At 61.6% G+C, this 8,177-nt stretch overlaps 1 pseudogene; it reads left to right on the top strand.

Moving 5' to 3' along the window:
• Nucleotides 1-2,349: 2,349 nt before the first annotated feature.
• On the top strand, nt 2,350-6,562 carry LOC148183018 (uncharacterized; annotated as a pseudogene).
• Nucleotides 6,563-8,177: the final 1,615 nt, after the last annotated feature.

Consider the following 8,177-nt stretch of genomic DNA (forward strand, 5'->3'; position numbering starts at 1 on the left):
TCAGAGAAGCATCCCCATCCAGGTGCGCCCCGTCGGGGTCCGGTACCGGAGGTGGGAGCTGCGACTTCTCGCCAGCTTCTTGGAGACCCCGCTCCCCGCCGGGAGCTCAGTGCTGTCTGTCGGATAATGGGGCGGTGGGACTTTGTTTAACCCCGTTGCCCCTGGGGCCAGGGGTCAAGGGCTTCCTCTTCCCCCGGGACACGGCGGAGACGCCGTTGGTCACAACAGGAGGACCGCGGCGAAGAGGGGGAAGTGATGGCCGCAGCGTACCCCTGTCCCCGCCGCGGCCCTCCCTCTGCCATCGCCGTGGAATCCTGTGAACCTCCTTCTCTCACCGGCATCGAGAGGCTGAGAAGGGCTCCAGATGGGTGTTTTGGGGGAGCAGGGGGCGGCCAAACATCACCACGGGGCAGAGGGTGATGATGCAGAGAGGCGGCCCCTGCCTTCCAGCATCCCCCGGTTCTGCTTTCTCCTCCCAGCTGGAGCAGGACGTTTTTAACGGGGTTCCGGTTTTAATAGGGTTTCACCCCCTCCCTCCACAGGTAGAGATGTCTCAGCTGCCCCCCCGGAACCAAGAAACGGGAGAAACGGGCAATTTTTATAGGTGACGTACGGGCTTACGTGGGAATCCGTGCCCAGCACTGCTCTTTCAGCTTTTTTTTCTCCTCAAATAACCCTCCCGTGAAGCTCGTACCCCCCTATTCCATCTCGCAACCCCTTTTCCAGGCTGGGGAGGAGTCGGGAGAGAGGGAAGGAAAAGAGCAAAGAAAATAATCCCAACATCCCGCTCTTTCCCTGCTCGGGAACCGAGCCCCGGAGCTCCCGAAGTGAGCGCTGAAGAGGGCGGCGGGAGACAGGCGGGAGCCGGCTCCGAGGTGGAGGGGTCGGGGGTGGGATAAGAGTAGAGGAGGACCCTCCTTTTCGGGATTAAGGGAGAACCGGCGAAGGAGGGAAGCTGGCGGCACCGCGGGCATCCGAGGTAAGTCCCTCTCCTGCCCGCAGCGGTGGTACCTGAGCCAGGGCGCTGCTGCAGGGGATGTTTTGAGGGTTCAAAGGAGCCCGATCCCGGGGATCCCCGTTCTCGGGGCTGCCCCGTCACAACCACCGGGCTCTGCGGGGCCGGGGCTGCTTTGGCGGCTGCGGCTCCTGTGGAATCGGTGCCGGTTATCCCGGGCCGGGGGCTGCCAGCAGCCCCTGCCCCGCTCCGTGCCCGCTCCCTCGGGGCTGGGTCGGGGTCCCCCCGGGCCGAGCAGCCCACGGATCCCGCTCCCAGCCCCCGGGGCTCCTCCCGTGCGTGTCTCAATTCGCTCAGGCTTGACTTGGCAATAAGCTCTCTCAATAGGGTGACAATAGAGCCCCGGTGGGACCCGAACAAAGAATTTGAAAGTAGTTAAATTGCAGGACACGTCCATCGCCTGGGTGCTTGAATTAAAAAAAAAAAAAAAAAGAAAAAAAAAGAAAAAAAAAGAAAAAAAAGAAAAATAAAGAAAGAAAAAAAAAACAGAGAAAAGAAAAAGGAGAGAGACTTTTCTTTGGGCTGGTGAGAAAATGCTCAGGGTAAAAGTTGGTTTGGCGTCTTCATTTCAGCGACAATGGAGCAGAGCTAATTCAATAGGAAACGCGGGGATTTTTTAATGAAAAGACCGCCGGGGTTACACCGAAGTTAAGCTCTTGTGAATTAATTATTAGGGCAAATAAACTAGGAGGGGGGGAGCGCTCGGGAGGGAGTGTTGCAATTTCTTAATATTCTCCTTTTCGTGTTTAACGACAATGCCATTAGGTTTTCGACTCTGGGTGAGCAAAAGGATTTCTTACACTCCCCGGGAAGAGGAGAAGACGTGTTTTTTTTTAAAAAAAAAAAAATTAATGGTGCCAATTGCTTTTAAAATAAAATACTACGGAATTTGGCAACGAGCTCCGATTTCTGCTGGCCGTGGCATTTGGGGTTGTATTTCCTTTCGTGGCAACTTGCAGATGCAAAAAAGGAAAATAACGGGGGAATTTAAAAACACGAATGTAAAGGCGAGGCGGCGTGTTTGGCTGTTGCAGATCTCTCGGGCTCGATCGGTTTATTTTTTCCTACATAGAAAACCTGTCTGGGGATCCCTGTGTATTCATCGGGGCGGCGAGAGACTCCCCAGAGCCGCTCCGGGGCATCAGAGGAGTGAATCGGAGATAAAAATTAGGAGCCAGGTTAAACGCAGGAAGGAAGAGGAGAGGTCAGAAGCGAAGTAAAGGTGTGCCAGGAGGGGTGGGGGTGCGGGGGGTTGTGGGTTTTTGGGGAGGGCTTTTTGAGCCTTACAGCAGAGGCTGCAGGCGGTGCAGTATGTGTGTGATTCTGTAAAGACGATGAGGAAGATAGAGACGGAGGGGAGAGGGAGGGGACGCGCCGGCGGTACCTGCGTGCCCGCGCCCCGCTTCCAGCTCGCTGTGGCCCCCGGGCGCTGCGATGCGGCTGTCGGGACGAATCGGGCTCCGGGCTCGGCCTGTCCGTCGGGGAAGGCACGGCCCGGCCCGGTACAGCTCCAGGAGGGACTCCCTTTCCAGGGCCGGGGACGCGGCCCGGGGGCAGCCTGTGCCTCGGCTCTGCCCGACGGCCGCAGGCGGGCCGGGCCGTGCCGGGCCGGACCGGGCAGTCACGGGTCCTTTCAGCATTTGGACAGCGGTGCGGGGCCGGGAAGGCGGCCGGGGCACGGTGGGAGCTGCCCGGGCCAGGGGAAGGTTAGGGGCGGCCGCGGCCCTTTCCCTGTCCTCCGCCACGAGGTCCGTTCCTCAAGAGATGGGGGGCACCACCAAGAGGAGACTCGGGTGGCGGGGTGTGGCGGGGAGCTGGCTCTGCTCTCCCCCGGAGAAGCGCTTTCCGGGCGCAGGGGAAGAGTGGGGTGCCCGGTGGGGCGGCCAGGTGAGCGACGGCGGCCCCGGGGGAGCGGGAGGCAGCGAGGCTCACCAGGGGGAAAGGGGGGTACACGGCCCCCCTCCTCCGCGCAGCCCCGTCCTCGGGGGGTAATTAAGGGGTGAGGCGGAGGGGCTGCGCTTTCTGCTCGGCGGAGCCTGCCAGCCACCAGCCCCCGCCGCCACCGCCGCCTTCCTCCCGTCCTCCTCCTCTCCCCCTCCCTCCCACCGCCTCCTCCCCTCCCCCTCTCCCTCCTCCTCCTCCTCTCCGCCATGGTTGGAGTGAATAGGCGGCTGCCGGGCTGACGTCAGTGCGGGCAGAGCCTGCCGGCGGCGGCAGCTCCCGGCCAGCGACCAGAGCCGGCACCGGCAGCAGCCGGGAAGACGCACGGAGCCGGGGCAGAGCCGCCTCCGCCGCCCGCGCCGGCCCGCGCCCGGGGCTGGGGGCTGCGGGGGGCACTGCTCGGCCGGGGACAGCCCTGCCCGCCCCTCCGCCCACCCCACGGAGGGGAATGGCCCCGCCGTCCGCTTCTCCCGGGGACCACCGTCCTGCCCTCCGCACGGCAGCAGAGTGAGTGTCGCGGCCGGGCATCGCCGCCTCGGCGGGGCGGCCCCGGGGAGGCGGGAGGGTGCGGGGGGACGGTCTCCTCCGGGGGGAACACACCGGCTGCCGGAGGGGAGGAGGGAGGCAGGGAGAGAGGGAGGGGGGATACGAAGTTGGGCCGATCCCCGCCGGGAAGTTGGTCGCCTCCAGGTGCCGGCACCAAGCGGGACCGGGACCGCCCCGCGCCGCTCCCTGGCCCCGGCTCACCCTTGGCGGAGCACGAGTGGGAAACACAGGGGACCTTTTGCTGCCGGGGACGCTTTTGCTCCGGCAGCTTCCCCCTGGATGCCCGGGACGTTGCAGTCCGGGAAAGGGGCCGGGGCGGGCTGAGCCCCGACGGGACGGCTGGGAGCCGGGGCCGAGCGCTGCTGGGGGCTGACGAGTTTCCCCAAAACCTCCCCTCCCGCCGGTCGGAGAAGCGGCACCGGCCAAAACGCACGGATGAGGCCGAACCTTCCGGGACACCCAGGCTTTAGGCCGCGGGAGAAATCCCGGGCTCCCGAGGAAGTTCATCCTCCCGGTGCAGCGGGGGCTGCTGCTGGGCCTGTTTATAGGGGTGAGGGGGAGGACATCAGGGCGTCCTGCTCCCCTGCTCGGATTTACCCCTGAGGACCAGCAACGGGGCTACCGCTGCTTGTGCCCTGATCTGCCACCGGCTTCTGGTGCTGGAGGATTTATTTCATTTTTCATTTGCTGTATGCATTTTCTTTGCTTAAAAAAAAAAAAAAGAAAAAAAAAAGAAAAAAAAAGAAAAAAAGAGCATTTTTATTTTATTTCATCCTTGTTTATTACAATTTTCTTTTTCTTTCTGTTTTTATCCTCATTTTTTAATTTTCTTTTTTGCTTCTCCCCCCCCCCCCCCCCCCCACCCCATTCATTTTTCCTTTTTGGCTCACTGCCTTCCCGAGAACGCTTATTTCCTCGGGGTTTGTCATTTGGTTTTTGTGTTTTGTTTTGCTTTGGTTTTTTTTCCCCCTTGTATCACCCTGGAAGTGAAACACATTTTAGGCCTCAGCCTTAAGGAAACCCGAATCATAGCAGTGCAGGTGGCCTGAAAGTCTGCACCTGGCTGGATCCCTTCGACGTGCCTCCACCCCCGGCCCCCGGACGGGCAGCACCTCGCCCCGCCAAGCGAGGAAGGTCCGGGCCGGTCCCCGCCTGGGTCCCGGCCCCGACGGCCGGAGAGAAAAGAGGAGCCGGGGGTGAGATGCCGCCGCTTTGCCTTTTCGGCGCCGGGGCTTGCTCAGAGGCAGCTTTTAATTACTAAACAAAGCGACGCGTTTCCTTCAAGCCCGTCGGGAGCTGCCGCTTCTTTGCCAAGCCCCGAAAGTGAGGGGAAAAAAAAAAATATTATTTTTTTTAAATAAATAAAACCAACCCCAAAAAACATTTAGGAGAAGATGTAGCTCGAGGCTGCGAGGCGTGGGGGGTTACTCCAGGTTGGCTAAAAATAACTTCTCCTAATTAAAGAAAAGTGACGTCAGACGTGCAGGACGTAGAAGAGGGGAAGGCAGCGGACTCGTTCCTGGGCGATCACGTTAAATAATTCAGGGGCGGCCTGGTGACCGGGCTCTTCCGAGGTGCGGCCAGCGGGGCCACCCGCCTCGCCTGGGGTCACCCGAGGAGGGAGCGGGCAGCGGGGCCGTCCTGCCCGCGGCTGGGGCGGAAGGTCCGCAGGACCGGCACCGGTGCAGCACCATGGCCAGAGCCACTCCGGCACCGCCGTCCTTCCCCGTCCCGTCGGGCCGCCCGCCGCCGTGGTTTGGTTTCTCTCGGGCAGATGAAGGAGAGTCCCGCGGCCCCCGCGGGCTGCCCAGGGGAGCAGGAACCGAGCTGGCTCCGGGAGATGCCACCGGAGCTCAGGAGCCAGGGCAGCCCCGCCGATCCCTCCCCAGGCTTCTCTCTGATGCTTTGCGCTGTGCCAAGGAGCCATTTTGTATGCATCCTGCTAAAATTGCTCCAAAAAGAAAGCCCAAACAACTCTTAACCTCCCTCCACCCCCCAAAAAACCCCAAAATAACCAATTTTTTTTTTTTAAATCCACAATACCCAAAACCTAAAAACAAACAAAAATACCCCAAGCGCAAGATATTCTCTCCCACTTACTGGGGCTCTGCCTGTACAGAAAGGGTCAAGGCGAGAGCTCCGAACAGAGCAACGCATTGCCGAAAAGGAGCAGGGAAGAAAAATAATATCGTATATATTTCTGCCAAGAAAATTACCTCCTTTGACCGTCAGAGAGAGGCGATCCCGTCTCCAGCCCCAGCGAGGTGCGGTGGTTTACCCGCGGCATCCTCTCCTGAGCGACACGGCGGCCCGGGTGCTCGGCACGGCGGGCGGGAGACCTCGCAAGGCGGCAGCCAGGCAGTGCTGCGGCTTAGCGGGGCTGCCTCTGCCCGTCTGGGCCCCCTCGCCGCTGCCGCAGGGACAACGGGGCTGGAGCGGGGCCGCATCGCCGCCGAAACGGCCTCGGGAACGGGGAGAGCGGTCGGCGGAGCCCCAAGGTTCTCCCCGCCACCGGGGCCCCGCGGTGAGTAACCGGGCCTCCCCCGTGGGGGTAAAGCGAGGCCGGTCCCTGGGTCAGGAGAGCCCCTCGTGCCCACTCGGTGCCACCGTCCCCGCACCCCCGGGCTGCCCTCCGAGGCAGCGGGGCGGACGGGCGACTTCCTCAGCCCCAGCCGCCAGCATTCCAGCAGCGACCACCCTAACAGCGAAACCGATAAATTAGGAGAAAAAGGCCGTAAAATTAAGGAGATCCCATTCATGGCAATTCTTCCCCCCCTGTCTCCAGGGTAGATTAAAATAAACGCCGGCCAAATCCCCTCCCGAGCGGCTCCGGGCCGCGGGGAAGACACCGAGGGGCTGGGGAAGGAGAAAATATTTCTTCCCACCTTCTCCAGCCCCCTCGGGGAGGCCAGAGCACCCCTGGGCCCGTTTCTCGTTAGGCAGGAGGCGAGAGGGAACCGGCAGTTCCCGGGAGCCAAGCAGGGGTGGCCGGGCTCGCCTGGGCGCCGGGAGCAGCGCCGGCTGGCAAAGGGCTGGCAGCCCTCGTCCTTTAGCTTTTAGCCTGATAGATCTCGTAGATTTTATTTATTTAATTTTAATTTTTTTTTAAAGGGATGGCGGGGAGGGGGAGGGCGAAGAGAGGGTGAAATAAATAATCCGAGCGGAGCTCGCCGGGAGCCGGAGGCGGCGGGACCGGCAGGCAGCGCTCTGCCGCGGCTGCTCCCGCCGAGATCGCTTCATTTCGCGGATCCCTCGTTTTGTAGCAGGTCACATTTTACCCTCGTCTGGGATTTAAAGAAAGGCGATGTTCAGAAGCGGCAAGGGATTACAATTTATTTTTTTTTAATTTATTTTTTATTTTTAGTGAGGAGCAGGTCAGTTAAGCACTCCAGATAATCATATTTACCTCCTGGCATTCTAGTCTGATTATTGTTGCTGTTATTATTTGTATGTGCCGGATTCGCCGCTACACGCACATCACGTTAAGAATCTCTGCAGGAAATAGCAGAACCTGGAGGGGAAATAATTAAAACTGTGGGGAAACGGGGAGCAGAGAGGATCTGTAGGGGGTCGCGGGTGCGTCCCTGAGGCACGTCTCGGGACGGGCGGGCTCCGCGTGTGGCTGCGGAGAAAGGGTGTTTCGGCAGCCCCCAGGTGCGGAGGCCGGACGGGAAGGGCATTGCTGGGGGAGGAGAAGGTGTGAGAGAGGCACGCTGCATGGGGGGGTGCATGGCAAGGAGAGGGAAAAATGGGAGAAAGAGTCGGGAATACGAAAAGAAAATGGATGGAAAGGAAAGAGGGGAGAAAGGAAAGGCCAGGGAAAGGGAGAGAGTGAAGGGGAGAGGGGATGGGGAGAGGAAAAAGGAAGAGAGGGGAAAGAGAAAGAGGAGAAAAGGAGAGAGGAGTGCCGAGGAGAGGGGAAGGGAGGTTAGTTGCTGGTGCAGGGCTGTGGAGGGGTGCTGTCCGCCTCTCCCCCAGCCCAGTGGAGGTGCTGCCAGGGCACGTCGGGGCGGGAGGAAGCGGAGAGGAGGCAGGGGAGTTGAGCGACCCGTGGCGCAGCCCTCGCCACAGGCCGGGGCAGGGTGAGAGGAGGCGGCCGGTAGCGGGGTGCGGCGGAGGGGCCGGTGCCGGCCGGTGCCGAGCCCAGCAGTCCCATCCCGTCCCAATCCCGTCCCATCCCATCCCATTCCGTCCCATCCCATCCCACCCGATCCCGTCCCGTCCCGTCCCATCCCATCCTACCCGATCCCGTCCCATCCCGTCCCGTCCCGTCCCGTCCCGTCCCAGCCCGGCCCGGCCCGCTGCAAAACCCATCCCGGGCTGGAAAGCGCGGGAAAGGGGGCGCTGATTTAAATGAGGGTCCGGGGATTGGCTGGGCGCTGCGTGACGTCACTTCCCAAAGGGGGCGATTACCATGCGAGGGGAGTAGAAGTTGGGCAGCGGGGCGGGAGCGCGAGTGCCGCTCGCCGGGCCGGGCCGGCGGGCTGGGCACCGAGCGCCTCGCATCGGCCCCGCAGCCCAGCCCTGCGCCCCCGGCCCGGCCCGGCCCGCCTCGGCTCGGCACAGTCCGACCTGTTTCGGTACGGCGCGGTTCGGCTCCGAGCCCCCGCGGCAGCTCGCCGTGCGCCCGTGGCTCTGCCCCGGCTCATCTTCTCCGCTTCGCATTTATATTTTT

This window comes from Pseudopodoces humilis, chromosome 16 (genome assembly GCF_049639895.1).
Source record: "Pseudopodoces humilis isolate 2021_Gansu_Grassland_sample_001 chromosome 16, ASM4963989v1, whole genome shotgun sequence".
NCBI classification, from domain to species: Eukaryota; Metazoa; Chordata; class Aves; order Passeriformes; family Paridae; genus Pseudopodoces; species Pseudopodoces humilis.